Raw genomic sequence first — 17,689 nt, 5'->3', positions numbered from 1 at the left:
CTTTGCATATGTCTGAGATTTTGTTGCCTTTGGATTCTTCTAGAATTTTTATGGTTTCCTGTCGTACATTTAAGTCCTTTATCCATTTTGAGTTTATTTTTGTGTATGGTGTAAGTTGGAGGTCTAGTTTCATTTTCTTGCATATATCTGTCCAATTTTCCCAACACCACTTATTGAAGAGACTATCTTGGCTCCATTGAATGTTCTTTCCTCCTTTGTCAAATATTAATTGAGCATATGGGTTCGGGCCGATTTCTGGGTTCTCTATTCTATTCCATTGATCTATATGCCTATTCTTGTGCCAGTACCAGGCAGTTTTGTGAACAGTGGCTTTCTAATACATCTTGATATCTGGTATTGAGATCCCACCTACTTTCTTCTTTCTCAGGATTGCTGCAGCTATTCGGGGCCTTTTTTTATTCCAAATGAATTTTTGGAGAGTTCGTTCTAGATCTGTGAAGTATGCCGTTGGTATTTTAATGGGAAGTGCATTGAATTTGTAGATTGCTTTGGGTAGTATGGGCATTTTAATGATGTTGATTCTACCAATCCATGAACACGGTATGTTCTTCCATCTGTTTATGTCTTCCTCTATCTCTTTTTTCAACGTCCTGTAGTTTTCTGAGTAGAGGTCTTTTACCTCTTTAGTTAAGTTTATTCCTAGGTATCTTAATTTTTTTGGTGCGATGGTAAATGGGATTGTTTTTCTAATCTCTCTTTCTGAAAGTTCACTATTGGTGTATAGAAATGCCTCGGATTTCTTGGGGTTAATTTTGTATCCTGCTACATTGCCAAATTCATGTATTAAGTCTAGTAGCTTTTTGATGGAGTCTCTAGGGTTTTGTATGTGTAATATCATGTCATCTGCAAATAAGGACAGCTTTACTTCCTCTTTTCCAATTTGGATGCCTTTTATTTCTTCTTCTTGCCTAATTGCAATGGCTAATACTTCCAGTACTATGTTGAACAGGAGTGGTGAGAGTGGGCATCCCTGTCTTGTTCCTGTTCTTAGGGGAAATGGTGTTAGTTTTTGTCCATTGAGTATGATGTTGGCTGTGGGCCTGTCATATATGGCTTTTATTATGTTGAGGTATGATCCTTCTACTCCCACCTTGCTGAGAGTTTTTATCAAAAATGGGTGTTGGATTTTGTCAAATGCTTTTTCTGCATCAATTGATATGACCATGTGGTTTTTTTCTTTCAATTTGTTTATGTGATGTATCACGTTTATTGATTTGCGGATATTGTACCATCCTTGCATCCCTTGGATAAATCCTACTTGGTCATGGTGTATGATCTTTCTGATGTACTGCTGGATCCAATTTGCTAAGATTTTGTTGAGGATTTTGGCATCTATGTTCATGAGGGATATTGGCCTGTAATTATCTTTCATTGTGTTGTCTTTACCTGGTTTTGGTATTAGGGTGATGCTGGCTTCATAGAATGAGCTTGGAAGTGTTCCTTCCTCTTGAATTTTTTGTAGTAGTCTGAGGAGGATAGGTTTTAGTTCTTCCATGAATGTTTGGTAAAACTCCCCTGTGAAGCCGTCTGGTCCTGGGCTTTTGTTTGCTGGAAGCTTTTTGATGACTGCTTCAATTTCTTCCATAGTTATTGGCCTATTGAGATTTTTAGATTCTTCCTGATTGAGTTTTGGAATGTTGTATTTTTCTAGGAATTTTTCTATTACCTCCAGGTTGTCAGTTTGTTGGAGTAGAGCTGTCCATAGTATTTTTTAACAATCATTTGTATTTCTGTGGGGTCTGTGGTTATTTCACCTCTATCGTTTCTGATTTGGTTTATTTGGGTCCTCTCTCTTTGCTTCTTGGTGAGCCTGGCTAGAGGTTTGTCAATCTTGTTTATCCTTTCAAAGAACCAGCTCTTGGTTTCATTGATTTTCTGTATTGTTTTTTTTTTTTTTTTTTGGTCTCTATGTCATTTATTTCTGCTCTAATCTTCATTATCTCCTTCCTTCTGCTCACTCTGGGGTTTTCTTGTTGCTCTCTTTCTAATTCTTTGAGTTGTAGAGTTAGATGATTTACTACCATTTTTTCTTGCTTTTTGAGATAGGCCTGTAGAGCTATAAACTTCCCTCTCAGGACTGCTTTCATTGTGTCCCATAGGTTTGGATTCTTGTGTTTTCATTGTCATTACTTTCCAGGATGTTTTAATTTCTTCTTTGACCTCATTGGTAACCCAATCAATATTTCATAACATGCTATTCAGCTTCCAAGTGTTTGAGTATTTTGGGTTGTTTTTATTGTCGTTTATTTCTAATATTATGCCATTGTGGTCTGAGAAGATGGTTGGTATGATTTCAATCTTCTTGAATTTGGGGAAACTTTGTTTGTGACCCAATATGTGGTCTATTTTTGAATATGTTTTATGAGCACTTGAGTAGAATGTATATTCCTTGGCTTTGGGGTGAAGTGTTCTGAAGTTGTCAATTAAGTCCATCTGATCTAGTGAGTCATTTAGGATTGCTATTTCTTTGCTGATTGTTTGTCTAGAGGATTTATCCAGTGATGTCAGTGGTGTATTAAAGTCCCCTACTATGATTGTATTGTTGTCGATCTCTCCCTTGATATCTTCCAGGAGTTTTTTTTATGTATTTGGGTGCTCCTGCATTGGGTGCATATATGTTTATCAAGGTTATATCTTCTTGTTGTATTGATCCCTTTAGTATTATGAAGTGGCCTTCCTTATCTCTTGTTGTGGCCTTCACTTTGAGGTCTATTTTGTCCGATATAAGTATTGCTACTGCAGCTTTTTTTTCATTTCCATTTGCCTGAATGATATTTTTCCATCCCTTCACTTTCAGTCTGTGTAAGTCCCTTCTTCTGAGGTGGGTCTCTTGTAGACAGCAAATGTATGGGTCATGTTTTTTTATCCATTCAGCCACTCGATGTCTTTTGGTTGGAGCATTTAGTCCGTTTACGTTTAAAGTTATTATTGAAAGGTACTTGTTTGTAGCCATTTCTTTTTTTGTGTTGCTGTTTTCTTTCTGAGCTTTTTATTTCTTCTTTTTACACCAGTCCCTTTAGCATTTCTTGCATTGCTGGCTTGGTGGTGATAAACTCCCTTAGCCTTTTTTTGTTTATGAAGCTTCTTATTTCCCCTTCAATTTTGAATGATAGCCTTGCTGGATAGAGTATTCTTGGATTCAGTCCTTTGCTTTGCATCACTTTGTAAATTTCCGTCCATTCTTTTCTGGCCTTATGTGTTTCTGTTGAGAAATCATTTGATAATCTAATGGGAGATCCCTTGTATGTAACTTTCCGTCTCTCTCTTGCAGCCTTTAAGATTCTCTCTTTGTCCTGAACATTTGCCATGGTAATTATGATGTGTCTTGGTGTGGGTCTTTTCGGGTTCACCTTGTTTGGGACTCTCTGTGCTTGCGTGACTTTTTTCTTCCCCACCTCAGGGAAGTTTTCTGATATTATTTCTTCATATAGGTTTTCTAAGTCTTGTTCCTCTTTCTGTTGTTCTGGCACCCCTATTATTCATATGTTGTTTTGTTTCATGTTGTCCCATAGCTCCCTTAGGCTCTCCTCCTGTCTTTTAATTTTTTTCTCCAATTGCTGTTCAGTTTGGGTGTGTTTTGTTTCCCTGTCTTCTAATTCACTAATTCGGTCCTCCGCTTCTCCTAGTCTACTGTTGAAACTTTCAATGGTGATTTTTATTGCAGCTATATCACTCTTCATTTCTTCTTGGTTCTTACATAATTTATTGATTTTTTCATCTGTTTCTTCTTGCTTCTTCCATAAGTTGTTGATTTTTTTCCTCCATCCGGTTTATGCATTCTAGGACCCTTAATCTGAATTCTTTTTCTGTCATGCTGCATGCCTCGGTTTCACTTAGCTGCTTTTCTGGCGAGTCCTCTTTTTCTTTCCTTTGGAGGTTTCTTTGTCTACCCATGTTTGATCTCACTGACATATCTAGATGTTGAGTCGTTCAGTGGCTGCTCCCTTGGTGGCAGTGGCTCCTCGGGCTGTGTTTGCTCCTCTGGCGGTTGTGGTAGCAGCTGTCCTCAGTTGGCAGCAGCTCCTGTGGTGGGTGCTGTTCACCGCTGTTGTGGCTCCTCTGGCTGGTGGGGCGAGGCTTCACACACAGCTGCTGTTCCTCAGACAGAGGGTGTGGTGATCAGGAGGCTGCTCTTCCTTCCCAATTTGTACTTCTTAATCCCTTCACTTTTTTCATCCATCTTTCCCCACCCCCTTCCAATCTGGAAAACGTAAAAATGTTCTCGGTATCTAAGAGTCTGTTTCTGTTCTTCTAGTTTGTTTCTTTTATTTTTCAGATTCCACATATAAGTGAAATCATAAGGCATTTGGTTTCCTCTGTCTGGCTCATTTCACTCAGCACAGTACCCTCTAGGCCCACCCATGCAGGTGCAGGTGGCAAGGTTTCATTCTGTTTTATGGCTGAGTCACACTCCATTGCACCACCTGTCTTTTCCATTTATTTATACATGGACACTTAGGTGGCTTCCATATCTTGGCTATTGGAAATAATGCTGCAGGGAACATATGGATGTAAATGACTTTTCTATTTAGTATTTTGGGTGCATTTGGATAAATACCCGTAAGTAGAAATATTGGGCCCTTCTCTGTCTCTTGTGATATAGCCTTTGTTTTAAAGTCTATTTTGTCTGGTATAAGTATTGCTACCCCAGCTTTTTGTTTGTTTGTATCCAATTTCATGAAATAGATTTTAAAAAATTTTATATTTTATTGATTTTTTACAGAGAGGAAGGGAGAGAGATAGAGAGCTAGAAACATTGATGAGAGAGAAACATCGATCAGCTGCCTCCTGCACACCCACTACTGGGGATGTGCCCACAACCAAGGCACATGCCCCTGACCAGAATCAGTCCCTAGGCTGATGCTCTATCCACTGAGCCAAACCAGTCAGGGCAGAAATAGATACATTTTTTAAATTATCTTTATTGTTAAAAGTATTACAGATGGCCCCCATTTTCCCCTCATTGACTCCCCCCTCTATCCCGCACCCACCCCTGCCAGGCCTTCATCAACTATTGTCTGTGTCCATGGGCTGTGCATATATGCATACAAGTTCTTTGGTTAATCTCTCCACACCACCCCCCTCTCCCTTCCTTCTGAGATTCATCAGTCTGTTCCATGCTTCTATATCTCTGGACATATTTTGTTCAGCAGTTTATTTGTTTATTAGGATTCTACATATGAGTGAGATCATATGATACTTGCCTTTCTCTGATTGGCTTATTTCCCTTAGTATGATACTCTCCAGGTCCCTCCATGCTGTCCCAAAGGGTAAGAGATCTTTTTTTTTCACCCACATAATATTCCATGGTATAAATGTATCACAGCTTCTTTATCCACTCATCTACTGATGGGCACTTGGGCTGTTTCCAGATCTTAGCTATTGTAAATAATGCTGCTATGAACATAGGGGTGCATACATTCTTTCTGATTAGTGTTTGGGGTTTCCTAGGATATATTCCTAAAAGTGGGACCACAGGGTCGAATAACAGTTCCATATTTAATTTTTTGAGGAAACCACATACTGTTCTCCACAGTGGCTGCACCAGTCTGCATTCCCACCATCAGTGTACTAGGGCTCCCTTTTCTCCACATCCTTGCCAATACTTATCATTTATTGATTTGTTGATGATAGCCATTCTGACAGGTTTGAGGTGAGACCTCATTATCTTTTTGATTTGCATCTCTCTGATGATCAGTGACTTTGAGCATGTTTTCATATGTCTCTTGGCCACTTTGGGGAAGTGTCTATATAGGTACTTTGCTAATTTTTTAATTGGATTGTTTGTCTTCTTTTTCTTAAGTTGTATGCATTCCTTATACATTTTTGAAATTAACCCTTTATCAGATATATTATTGGCAAATATATTCTCCCATGCAGTGGGCTCCCTTTTCATTTTGTTGATGGTTTCTTTTGCTGTGCAGAAGCCCTTTATTTTGATGTAGCCCCATTTGTTTATTTTCTCCTTAGTTTCCTTTGCCCTAGGAGATGTATTGGCAAACATATTGCTACAAGAGATGTCTGAGATTTTGCTGCCTATGGTTTCTTCTAAGATTTTTGTGGTTTCACTACTTATATTTAAGTCTTTTATCCATTTTGAGTTTATTCTTGTGTAAGGTATAAGTTGGTGGTCTAGTTTCATTTTTTCCTGCATGTATCTGTCCAATTTTCCCAACACTAGTTGTTGAAGAGACCATCTTGACTCCATTGTATGCTCTTGCCTCCTTTGTCAAATATTAATTGAGCATAATGGCTTGAGTCAATTTCTGGGTTCTCTGTTCTGTTCCATTGACCTGTATGTCTGTTCTTGTGCCAGTACCAGGCAGTTTTGAGACCAGTGGCTTTGTAGTATAGCTTGATATCTGGTATTGTGATCCCTTGAACTTTGTTCTTCTTTCTCAGGATTGCTACGGCTATTTGGGGCCTCTTTTGGCTCCATATACTATTTGGAGAGTTTGTTCTAGGTCTTTGAAGTATGCTGTTGATATTTTAACGGGATTGCATTGAATCTATAAATAGCTTTGGGTAGTATGGACATTTTAATGATGTTGATTCTACCAATCCATGAATATGGCATATTATTTTACTTGTTTATGTCTTCCTCTATTTCTTTTTTCAATATCCTGTAGTTTTCCTTGGTTAAGTTTATTCCTAAGTATTTTATTTTTTGTTGTTGCAGTGGTAAATGGGGTTGCTTTTTAGTTTCTCTTTCTGAGAGTTCATTATTGGTGTATAAAAATGCCATACATCTCTGGGTGTTAAGTTTGTATTCTGCTATGTTGCCAAATTCATTTATTAAATCTAGTAGCTTTTTGATGGAGTCTTTAGGATTTTCTATGTACAATATCATGTCAGTGAATAATGAGAGTTTTACTTCCTCCTTTCTAACTTGGATGCCTTTTAATTCTTTTTGTCTGATCACTATGGCTAGGACTTCCAGTACTATGTTGAACAAGAGTGGTGAAAATGGGCATCCCTGTCTTGTTCCTGTCTTAGAGAACATGATTTTGTCCTTTGAGTATGATGTTGGCTGTAGGTTTCTCATATATGGCTGTTGTTATGTTGAGGTACGATCCCTCTATTCCCACTTTGCTGAGAGATTTTATCAAAAACAGGTGTTGGATTTTGTTGAATGCTTTATATGCGTCTATTGATATGATCATGTGATTTTTGCCTTTCAATTTGTTTATGTGATGTATCACGTTTATTGATTTGCCACACTTGCATCACTGAAATAAATCCCATTTGGTCATGGTGTATGATCTTTTTAATATATTGTTGCATCTGATTTGCTAATATTTTATTGAGGATTTTAGCATCTATGTTCATCAGGGACTTTGGCCTGTATTTGTCTTTCTTTGTAGTGTGTTTATCTGGTTTTGGAATTACAATAATGCTGACCTCATAAAAGGAGCTTGGAAGTGTTCCTTCCTCTTGGATTTTTTTAAAAAATAGTTTGAAGAGTATATGTGTTAGTTCTTTGAATTTTTGGTAAAACCCCCCTATGAAGCCATCCAGACCTGAGCTTTTGTTTGCTGGGAGTTTTTTGATTACTGCTTCTATTTCTTCAGTTGTTATTGGCCTATTAAGGTTTTCTGATTCTTACTGATTCAGTATTTTTCTAGGGATATGTCCATTTCATCCTCATTGTCCAGCTTCTTGGCATATAGTTATTCAGAGTATTTTCTTACAATCCTTTGTATTTCTGTTGTTACTTCCCTGCTTTCATTTTTTATTTTACTTATTTGGGTCCTTGCCCTTTGTTTCTTGATGGGTCTGGCTAATGGGTTTATCAATCTTGTTTATCTTTTCAAAGAACCAGCTCTTGGTTTTATTTATTTATTTACTTATTTTAGTCCCTATGTCATTTAGTTCTCCTTTAATCTTTATTATTTCCTTCCTTCTACTTACGCTGGGTTTTCTTGTCTCTTTCTAATTCTCTAAGTTGTAGGTTTAAATAATTTATTGTTGATTTTTCTTATTTTTTGAGGTAGTCCTGAACTTCCCTCTCACAACTGCTTTTGCTGTATCCCAGAGATTTTGGGTTGTTGTGTGTTCCTTTTCATTTATTTCCAGGAAGTTTTTGATTTCTTTCTTGATCTCATTGGTAACCCATTCATTATTTAATAGCATACTATTTAGTCTCCATGTGTTTGAGTGTTTTTTACTGTAGTTGATTTCTAATTTCATTCCACTGTGATCTGAGAAGATGCTTGATATGATTTCAATCTTCTTGAACTTGTAGAGACTTCTTTTGTGTCCTAACATGTGGTCTATCTTTGAGAATGACCCATGTGCACTTGAGAAGAATGTATATTCTGCAGCTTTGGGGTAAAATGTTCTATAAATGTCAATTAAATCCATTTGATCCAGTATGTCATTTAAAGTCTCTGTCTTCTTGGTAGTTTTTTGTCTAGAAGATCTATCCAGTGAAGTTAGCATGGTGTTAAAGTCCCCTACTATGACTGTATTGCTGTTGATCTCTCCCTTTAAATCCTCCAGAAGTTTTTAAAATATATTTAGGTGCTCCTGTATTGGGTACATATATGTATACCAGGGTTATGTCCTCTTGTTGGATCGATCCCTTTAGTATTATGTAGTGACCTATGTTGTCTCTTGTGATAGCCTTCATGTTGAAGTCTATTTTCTCAGATGTGAGTATTGCTATCCCAGCTTTTTTTTTTTCCTTTCCATTTGCATGGAAATTTTTTTTCCATCCCTTCACTCTCATCCTGTGTGAGATTTTTGTTCTGAAGTGGGTCTCTTGTAGATAGCATATAGTTGGGTCATGTTTCCTTATCCATTTAGCTACCCTATGTGTTTTATTATAGCATTTAATCCATTTACATTTAAGGCTATTATTAATAGGTACTTATTTATTGCCATTTTAATTCTGTATGCCTACATCTCTCTCTCTCTATGTCTTCTTCTCATTACAGCAGTCTCTTTAGCATTTTTGCAGTGCTGATTTGGTGATAAACTCCTTTAGCCTTATTTTTCTTTTGTCTGGGAAGCTCTTTATTTCACCATCTATTTTGAATGATAGCCATACTGAATAGAGTAATCTTGGTTTCAGATCCTTGCTGTCCATTACCTTGAGTACTTCATGTCATTTCCTTCTGGCCTGTAGTTTCTGATGAGAAATCAGCTGACAGCCTTATAGGAGCTCCTTTGTAGGTAACAAATTGCTTTTCTCTTGCTGCCTTTAAGATTCTCTCTTTGTCTTTAATGTTTGGCATTTTAATTATGCATTGTTGGGCGTGGGCTTGTTTGGGTTCTTCTTGCTTGTGACTCTCTATGCCTCCTGAACTTGTCTGACTTTTTACACCAGCAGGTTGGGGAAGGTGTCTGCCATTATTTCTTCAAACATTTTCTCTATCCCTTGCTTACTGTTTTCTCCTTCTGGTACACCTGCTATGCAATTATTGTCATGTTTCATATTGTTCCTCAGCTCCCTTAACCTGTTAACAGCCACCATCCCCACACACCACGATATTTTGAATTTAATTTAAAAAATCATCTGACTCTGGAGTTGAATAAAGGATGTCATCTTTTTCTTCTTGTGAGGTGCTTGGTTTAATTATTTCTTCATCTGACGCCATTTATGGGGATTGAATTTTATTTGCACAATATAATATATTAGAGGCCCGTTGTACGAAATTTGTGCACTCGGGGGGTGGGGGAGGGTCCCTCAGCCTGGCCTGTGCCCTCTCACAGTCCAGGAGCCCCATGATCAATTGCCCCACAGAGGGAGGCCCCGCCCACCCACCGCAACCCGCCAGTGGTGGCCTGGGCCTTCCCCTGCAGGGCCATCATGGGGCCATGGCCGAGCCCCAACCAGTCGCATCACACCTGCCTTGGCTGGCCTGGCACCAGTAGGTGTCATAACATGGTCATCCGGACAGTTGTTCTGCTACTCGGTTGTTCAATCAATTTGCATATTACGCTTTTATTATTATAGATTACAATGATAAATTCAATAATAAAATAATGATAATTTTCAATTCTATGGAAATATCAACAAAAGCGAACGCGAAATAAAAATAAACCATTGACACGAAAAGCCTTGAAAACACTAAATTTTGTTGATGCTCCAAAGATGAAATCTGTAAAAAAAATAATGAAGAATGCACACCCTGTTTAGCATTTTAGGCGTGAAATTCATGATAACGAAAACAAATCTCAAGTGTCGCCGTGGTTATCTCTCACACGTCTGAGTGGCAGCCCTGTATATCGATATTGGAATTTCTTCCATATGTGCTGAAATATTTATAAATTTAATTACCATGATTTTCGTTACAAACCCAGAGATGTCACTAACAAGTCTGATTTTAAAACTGGGTGACCAGAGTTGATGTGCGAGATTTGCGGCTATAGACGCATGTGGCGTGTGGGGAAGGTCCGCTGCTTTCGTCTATAGATGCTTATGGCGTACAATGGGGTAACTGCCCTCCTGTTTTTTAATTGTTTTTTTTTCTTTTTGGTTCTCTGATTGAGTGATTTTTTTCTAGAAGACCCTGTCTTCTAATTCACTGATCAGATCCTCCGCTTCCCTTAATCTGCTGTGTCTTCCTTCCAATGTGTTCTTTATTTGTGCTATGTCATTCTTTATTTCCGACTGTTCTTTCTTCACAGTTACTATATCTTTTCTCATGCTGTTGAGCAACTTTGCCATCATTATACTCAACTCTATATCTGATAAATTTCTTATCTCTTTTTCGTTTATTTCTTCTTCTGGAGAATTCTCTTGTTCTTCCATTTGGGTTATTTTTGTCTCCCCATCTTGGATGCCTGTTTGGGTCTGTGTCTATGTATTAAGTCCATACCTTACGACTCCCAATCTCTCATGCAGGACAATGTCAGATGCTGTTTCTAATTGGCCCTGGGTCCCCTGTTTGGAACTATCAGCAAACCACAGCTGTGGCTCCCAATGCTGGAGCTGAGTGCCTTGGAAAGGATCAAGCTGTGCACCAGGCTCTGCGTTTCTTAGCCCTGGGCCCAAAAGATCAGGCAAAGACTCAAAGCCTCCAGAGGTCCGCCTCTGCCTGCAGTCTGATTGTTATTCTCAGTCTTAATTCAGCTCCGGTTATCGACCGCAGGGTGGGCCATCGATCTTCCAACAGGGTGGGGTAACTGTCTTTCCTCCAGCAAAAGCCATCTGGACAACAAAGGTCCGCCTGAGAAAGATGTCCTCCAAAGCGCGAAGGAATGACTCAGCACAGGAAACTGGGTGGCTGCCCTCTGAGCTTCACCCCAGAGCCCCCAGCCCGGAACTCTCCTCACACAGCTTCAGTCCACTCTGCTCCCCCTTCGTTGGAGACAAGGTGAGTAGCTGCACACCAAAGTTTTGCATTGGCCCTTTAAGAGGGTGCCTGCATTTCCAGCAATTTCTGACTGGCAGATAGCAACCCTGCTGCTTTTCACAGTCAGATGTTCTGTGGGCTTCTTTTTCAGTTCTCAGTGGGAACCCCCACAGCTGAGATAGTCCTCTGGACCTCCCGCTGCTGTCGGTGGGAGCCCGGCCAGCCCCTTCACCCCTCTGCATGTCCTACCAGTGTCTGTGCGGCCTTCACTCTCCATCCTGATTCCCAGCTTCTCTCCAGCTAATCTTCAGTTGATTTTTCAGGGTGATTTTTCTGTATTTTGGTTGTATTTCCAGTTTAGTCCTGGGAGAGTGTTAGTGTGGCTTACACTTACTCTGCTGCCGTTTTTTTCCCTTTATTGATTAAGGTATTACATATGTGTCCTTATTCCCCCATTGCCCCCCACTCCCCCACCTCCCCACTCTGCTGCCATTTTTAATCTCTCCCTAGTATTCTTTCATTTAAAAAATTGTTAGTTCTATCTCCCCTTCCACATGAATCAATTCTAGATGTCTATCTTTGAGCTCACAAATTAGGTCTTTCATATGATCTGCTTCATCTCATTTATTGAGTTCTTCAGTTTCAAAATTTCTGCTTAGTTCTCCTTTAGAGTTTTAATAGCTCTGTTAAAGTGCTCATCTTCATTACTTTCATTCCTGAGCTCACTGAGCTGCCGTTCCCAGTTTTCCTGTATCCTGTTGAGTTTCTTTATTACTGCTATTTTGAATTCTCTATCATTTATATCACAATCTTCCATAGCTTTGAGTTTGGTTTCTGGAGAATTGGCATTTTTTCTGCAATACTGTGTCCTCTTCTCTGTTCAAAGTGTGTCGAAGCATCTGAAGTAGTGAACACTTTTCTTATTTAGGTACCATTTTGTTTTTAATGATTTAGCAGATTGATAAAGGTCTTTTTATTGGTTTCCCAGTAGATGGTGCTATAGTGCAACTTTTTAGTTTTCTCTTACTTGTGTCTCTGAGTTCCCTGGCTGCCTGGGTGACCAAGGTGATGGGAATCCCAGATGTATTTGGGTTGTCTGGGACTTGGGGCACCACCAGCATAATGAGAGGGGGATGTGACAGGTGTTGTGTGTGTGTGTGTGTGTGTGTGTGTAGGAGCTGCGTTTGCAACCCTGCCATGCCACTACCCTGGTGTCTATGGCCACTGCTGCCAGGCTCTCTGGTGATGTGAGCACCACTGCAATCAAAGAAGGGCACTGGGTTCTTGTGTGCTGACACTACTCTGCCTGCTGACCCTTTGCTCGGCTGTGGTGTGGGTGTGTACACCAGCTCCTTTGCTATCACGTTTGCTGGGGCAGAGGCTAAGCCAAAAGAACTGGGGATACAGGCTTCATCTTTGTCCTTCCGCCTCTCCTGCCCCCACTACGTGCGCCCAAACACCTACCTTAAAGGTACTGATGTGAGGAGCTTTCAGGTGGTTCGATGTCCTGAGCAGAGGGCCTTTGTTGGGTTAGAAATGCCCAACTAGTTGTAGATGGAAAGGGAGATACAGAAGGGGCATCTCACTTCCCCAGGATGGTACTGATGTCATTCTATCTATTCTATTGTTGAGGGCAACTTGGTAAATTCTAGTTTTTTAATGTTATGAATACTCCTGCCATGAACATTCTAGCAAGTATCTCTTGTTGAATATACTAGTATGTATGCACTTCTATCTGGTGTATCCCTCAGGGACTGGCTGAGTTAGCTGGAGTAGATAATACCAAATCCTTTTCCTAGGTGCTACTTGACAGCTTCCATCATTCCATGTTCTCTACACTTGGTATTGTCAGTCTTTGTAACTCGTCATTTTAGTGGGATTTTAATCATCAGCATGATATTTTAAAAGGTAAATTAGACTATATCTCTTTTATGCTCTAAATTGCCTAATAGTTTTTAATTTTGCCTAGAATAAAGTCCAATCTTCTTTTTATTGCCCACAGGCCCTGGGCTTCCTCCTGCCGCAGTGACTGTATCCATCAACACTCCTGCTTAGTCACTGTATTCTACAGACTTCATTTCTATTATTTTAAATTTTCCAAATTTTCTTCCTTCCGAGATTTGTTGTTTCTTCTGTGAGGAGAGCTCTTCCTCTGTGCCCTTATCCACCTGGTGGCTCCTCATCACTCAGGCCTCAGCTACACTGTCAATTACGTAGGAAAGCCTTCCCAACACCCTCGCTACCCCTTCACCAGATTCCATATCTTTCATGTTTCTCACTAACCTGAAATCTTCTCTTAAGTTTTCTTACTCAGTGTTCTCCCCTCCCCACACCTTCCCATTCCCCACTCACAGGCTCAACTCTAGACTGCCAGCTCTGAGGGGCCGCCTCCTCCCCAGCGTGGCTTCCGGCACAGAGTGCCCGGCGCGTCAGAGGAATGATACAAATACTCGAGTGAATGATGGACTGACGAATGGAAGCTGAGGGAGAAATTAGGCCTAGAACCTCAGGAAACCAAATGTTTTTAGCATTATTCTTCTGTCACCCCTGTACTTCTTACATCTCTAGAAGTTCATTCATTTCAGCAACAAAAGGATGCTATAGAGTTGCTGCTGTGTATTCTCAAGTGTCTCAGGAAAAATGTGAGGAGGGAGAGCCTTAAGGTGTAGAGAGCTTCGTGGAGCCCTGACCTCCCGGCCCGGCCTGATGTGAGCACGACACGCAAACATACTTCTACTTCATTCTCTCTATAAACTCTCTCTTTAGAGTTGGGAAATCGCTGATGTTTAGTTAAAACAAATAAAAGGTACTATGTATAAAATATACATCAGAGTATACAATCTCTAATATAAATAACTGCCTTGCAACTCTTCTGAATATGTATCATATCCTGGTTTGAGGATCAAATAGATTGAAGGTAAAAGTCAACAAACCTGAACTAAGCAATGCCTCCTGAACACACAGGGTGCTGATTTACGCTGCTGCCTGCTCTCGGGAGGAGGTGATGACCTGCAGAGGAAGCTGCTTCACTTCATAAAAAACATCAACCAATGGGAAGAGTCCCTCACCTGCTTGTGACTAACATCGTCAACGACCCATCCCTGTGACTAACAGCATAAGCTTCTAAGAATATTTGCAAAAACATCTGCAACTGGAAAGATTGCGACAGGAGGAGTTGGTGAGAAGATGATGGTAAAGAAGCCTGGTTCATCGGGGATCTGTAACCTCAGACACCCTGCTAAGGACGTTTCCCAAATGTCACCTCTGAGAAGTGGGCCTCGTCACCTGTCTTGTAAGGAAGAGGCACTGCTGGCCTGTGCTCCTTCAGGGGGAGGCCAGGACGCACGTCTGCATGTCCTTTGGAACGTGCCCTCATGCGACATCAGAGGTAGAACTCAGTGATGTGGTGGGCTGTTTCTGTTTCCCGCGACCCGCACGGGAAAACGACAGGTTCTTGGGCGGAGGAGCTGGGGATTAAGAAATTAAAGGAAGACCAAGATGCAGAAATAGATTTTAAGCTGGGGCCAGGTGGGCGCCATCCTCTCTGATGGAGAGGCGGCAAAGCGGCCTGAGCCACACAGCAGGTTTATTTTAAAGGCCTAGATTTACATATCTAGTTCCGCCCCTGCCTGATTAACATGTCCAGCCTTATTGGGGAAGCATGTTCCCAGGGCGTGGCTGCCTATGCTCTGAGTTCAGCTGACAATAATAAGAAAATGCCTAGGTGCCTCCCAGGCGGCCCTCTACACAGTGAGTTTTCTACAAATTAATGAGAGGAAGACAAACCAAGTGGGCAAAAGGGCAAACATCTGAGAAGGAATTTCTTACGGAGAACACTCACGTGGCCAAAGATGTCCCACCTGAGCAGTAAATCGTGGAATGCAAAATAAAATCAGATGGCAGCTTTACAGCATTGGGCTGACTTAGCTAGCAACATGGAACAGTGTGACATTACCAGCTATGTCGGCAAGCACGTGAAGCGGGAAACCCTAACCTTCAAAGGACACAGATGTGGAGAAAGTCGGGGATTTTCTAATATAATTGAAGATGCGCCTGCCCAATGATCCTGCCATTTCACTCTGAAAACCCGCACAGAACATTACAGAAACCTGCACCACGGCACTACTTTTAAGAGCAACATATAAATTTGAAACAACTTAAATGTCCAAAGGCGATGGATACATAAATGGGGTCTAGTTATGCAGTGGAATACGATACAGCATTCCAAGTGAATGAGAGCTACACTCCTCCAAATGCTGGGTCTCACAAATAGAATGCCGAGTGAGAAAAAGCAAGTTACCAGTGTAGAGTTGTGTAAAGACTAACAACAATACTTTGTATTGCTTAAGAAACACACACACACACACACACACACATTTTAAGATAAGAAGCACCAAGCTGAGGATAGTACATTTAGTGGGTGGGAGAGGTGTATAGAGAAAAACTGCTAATTCTTATTTCTGCTGCTGGGTCTTGCTTACATAACCTATGACCTGTTTTGAGTTATTTAGCTCTTAAATATTGTATTTAAAAACATCAAAAGTGAACATTAGAGAGAAAAAATAAAGAATTCAATTTAGGAAATTTCAGCAGGAAACAGCATTTCCTGTGGTCAGAACAAAGCAAACCTGAGCGTCTGCACCTGGGACCTCCTTAAATTCTGCTTGAATTCCTTCCTTCCCATTCTCCTTGCAAACAATGCTCCAGTTTCTCCGATTTTTCCAGCGTAATTGAGAACCTGTAGTAAATTTTGGACTTTGGTTTTTCAATTGCAAAGCTCACAGTCCCCAAGTGATAGGTCCATAGCTTCACTGGCCAAGTAAAATGTCAGGAATATCCAGTAAGAGAGAGATGCTGAAGGGGCTGGGATGGCCTTCCTAACTTCATACCCTTTGGGGCCCTGTTCTGGTTAGACTTGGCACAATGCTCACCCTCAAACCGTAACAAGATGGGGCACAAGTTTGTCTCTTTGTAAAGTAGAAACTGAAAAGGACAAAATAAAAAGATTTAGAAACATCTTTCAACACTGCTTATAACAACAGCTCTAAGTGCAAGGACTGGACTGTTTTTGATAGTAACACCTTTGTTTTGTTTTGTTTTGGGGCGGGGGCGGGGCATCCGCCTTATAAATGGTGTCTGTGCAGAGGAACTCCCCCGGTGCTGCAGGAACAGATAAGGCCTCCACTCACTGTCACCCCGCGCTCTCCAGTGCGCGGGGCGCTGCAGGGCTACACACACATGTTCCCTCAGAAGCAATTAGATGCGGAAGCAGGTTCGAGAACCCTGCGTTCTTCTATTAGGCGAGACATTAAAGAGATTTCCAAATATTGGCCATGAGTATGCAGTCGTTTGTAGAACAGTATCATTTTTCTCAGGAAGTCTGTTTGTTTTGGGAAGTATAGTTATTTTTCATGAAATGTCTGATATTTATGATCTTAGGCACATATAATGCATTTTTGTTATTTAAAATAAATGTTCAAACTCTATTTAATTTCTAACACAGCAAGTGGTGACAGACAACACCCACAGACACAAAAGCGCTGGGACCTCAGTGACCTGGAACCTTGTGGGGGTTTGCAAACCGCGGCCACACCACCTGGGAGCGCGGCTGGCACAGTCCTCCTTCCTCTCCGCCAGTGGAGCTGCTGCCTCGGGCCCAGCCCTCAGAGCCCCGGGCGGCCTGGCCAGGAACCGCCTCTCTCTCTAATCCTCGCCTGAGAATATGTTTTTATTGATTTTTTTTTTTTTTTTTTTTTTTTTTTACAGAGAGAAAGGAAGAAGCATGGATGTGAGAGAGAACCACTGATCCGTTGCCCCCCTCCCCCGCCTCCCCGAGCGCGCACAGGGGCTGGGCGGGATGGAGCCACAGCCTAGGCGAGTGCCTGCCCAGGTGGAGCCAAGAGCTTTGCGGTGCAGCCGCCCCAGCCCGGGCGCAGGGAGATCCTGAATGATGGTCGCATTTTAGATTTCCTTCCGTCGCAGTGGCCAGGGCAGCAGCCCCTGGGCAGCCCCCGCTCCCGGGCTGGGCGTCACTGGGGGCGGCCGGTTTCCTGGTTACCGAGCGCGGCGCGTTCGTGCTGGTCCCGACTCGCCAGGAGCCGCCGGGACGGCTCCCCCGGGGGGGGCTTAATGCCCCCCCGAGGGAGGACCCCGCCGCCCCGGAACCCTTGCGCCCCCAGGACGGGGGCGGGAGAAAAGGCGGGCGGGGGCCCCCCGGGCCCAGGCGCCCCAGTGGCCTTGGGACCCGCCCCCTCCGGGAGGGCCGCGCCTCCCCCCGCGCTGAAGGGGCCCCCCCCCCCCCGTAAGCGCTGGTGCCCGGGAGCAGCCCGGACCCTGGAGGTGCCCCGCCGTCCCGCCCGGAGCCA

Source organism: Myotis lucifugus, unplaced genomic scaffold (genome assembly GCF_000147115.1).
Source record: "Myotis lucifugus unplaced genomic scaffold, Myoluc2.0 scaffold_422, whole genome shotgun sequence".
Lineage (NCBI taxonomy): Eukaryota > Metazoa > Chordata > Mammalia > Chiroptera > Vespertilionidae > Myotis > Myotis lucifugus.
Note: the sequence above shows the minus strand (reverse complement) of the source record.